Source organism: Sinocyclocheilus grahami, unplaced genomic scaffold (assembly GCF_001515645.1).
Source record: "Sinocyclocheilus grahami isolate Dianchi unplaced genomic scaffold, SAMN03320097.WGS_v1.1 scaffold6136.1, whole genome shotgun sequence".
Lineage (NCBI taxonomy): Eukaryota > Metazoa > Chordata > Actinopteri > Cypriniformes > Cyprinidae > Sinocyclocheilus > Sinocyclocheilus grahami.
In genome coordinates, this window is record NW_015510641.1 from 4,039 (window position 1) to 5,825 (window position 1,787).

Below are 1,787 nucleotides of genomic sequence, written 5' to 3' on the forward strand. Positions count from 1 at the left end.
TATTATTTTTTTTTTAAATGAATACATTTATTTGGTAAGGGCACATTAAATCAAAGTCAATAATGATGATGGAAGACATTAATAATGTTACAAAAAAATCACTATTGTGAATAAATGCTGTTCTTTTGAACTTTCTGTTCAGCAAAGAATCCTGAAAAAAGTGTAATATATAGTTTTCAGAAATTATTAAGCAGCACAACTGTTTTCAACATTGATAATTATAATAGATTTTTCTTGAGCACCAGATCAGTATATTTGAATGAATGCTGAAGGATCATGTGATACTGAAAACTGGAGTAATTGCTGATAAAAGAAAAATCAGCTTTGCATTACAGGAATAAATTGCATTTTAAAATACATTCAAATAGAAAACGTAATTTTAAATGGTAATAATATTTCACAGTACTGTATTTTTTAACAAATAAATGCAGTTTTTTTTTCAAAAACATAAAAAATCTAATAGACCTCAAATGTTTGAACAGTAATGTAATTAAGCACCCCACAACCACAAGTTGTCATGGGCTTGTTTTAGCTGGTCTTTACTGGCCTGCTCTGAATTCCATCCCCATAGTATTGCAAACTAAAGTAGTGCATTACGGGAAGTGCTTAAATCAGATTTTTCTCTACATTGAAATCAAGAAACCTCTCTGCTGAATGAAAGCATTGTTGTGTCCAACTCATTTCTAATTCTTCCTGCCTCTCTAGATTATGTCACTGGAGTTCCTAGAGGGGAGAAGGCTCTCGGTTATGTGAGTTTTATACTATTTTTGGTCAGGAATCTGATGAGAACCCATAAAAGTGATGCAACTCTGCTTGAAACAGCTTGCATGAATCTCTGTCTGGTTTTGTCTTGTTAGGTCAACATTTTTAGTGGGAAGAACATGGAGTCCATGTATAATTTCACAGGCACTCAGGTGAGCATTACAAAAGTGTTTGTTTGACATTGTGATGTGTGGTAAATGACAGGATAAGAGCATATATGAGCAGTCTTGCCTGTGAGCAGCCTGCCCTTCAGGCAACATTTGTTTACGAGAAACAAGTTCATGTCCTAAATCCACTCCCACATCTGGAAGCTATTGACAGCAGTGTCGTCAACACATGAGAGCAAGAAGGGAAAATAGGTGTTTTTGGCTGATTGTGATTGCTTCAGTGATGAGTCATCAACCGTTAATCAAGCTTAAGTCAACATGAGCTTAACAGAGATGTCAATAAGATCAAGAACTGAATCTACGTGGATATGCTGTAGGGTGCACCACCAATACCAGTGATAATGATATATTAGTAGTAGTAGTATCATTGACATTGTTGGTTGATTTGAATGTTATGGCCAATAACTTTTATGTAGACCAGTATTTGACATTTTTACTGTTTTTGTTTGTCTTAAAAACGGTGTTTAGTCTAAAGCTCCAGTCTAGTCTAAATTGGCTTTTTTGTTTTTTTCTCTGTCCACCTTAGATGGCGGCTTACTTCGGTCATTCTGTAGCAGCTGTTGACATCAATAATGACGGGTAATTAATGCTTTACACTCACACGCTGTTGGATGTTTTTTTTCTCAGTGTGGGTTGATGATGATTCTTATACATTTTTGACAATCTTTTCTTTTAAGAATGTGCATTCATGCACTAATGGATACTTTAAATCAGTGGTTCACAACTGGTAGGGCGTGGCCCGGTTTTGTGATGCAAAAGAAAAAATTAATTAAATGGGCAGTGAAGAAGACAACTACTGAACTAATCAGCCTACATTGTGGCAAAGTCCTTTAAACCAAAATCTCTAAAATCTTGCCC

At 35.1% G+C, this 1,787-nt stretch overlaps 1 long non-coding RNA gene across 1 annotated transcript; it reads left to right on the forward strand.

Moving 5' to 3' along the window:
* Window positions 1-688: 688 nt before the first annotated feature.
* On the forward strand, window positions 689-1,509 carry LOC107577466 (uncharacterized). The gene is made up of 3 exons (XR_001608206.1): window positions 689-749; window positions 858-914; window positions 1,456-1,509. It is a non-coding gene; the product is annotated as an uncharacterized lncRNA (long non-coding RNA).
* The last annotated feature ends 278 nt before the right edge of the window (window positions 1,510-1,787 follow it).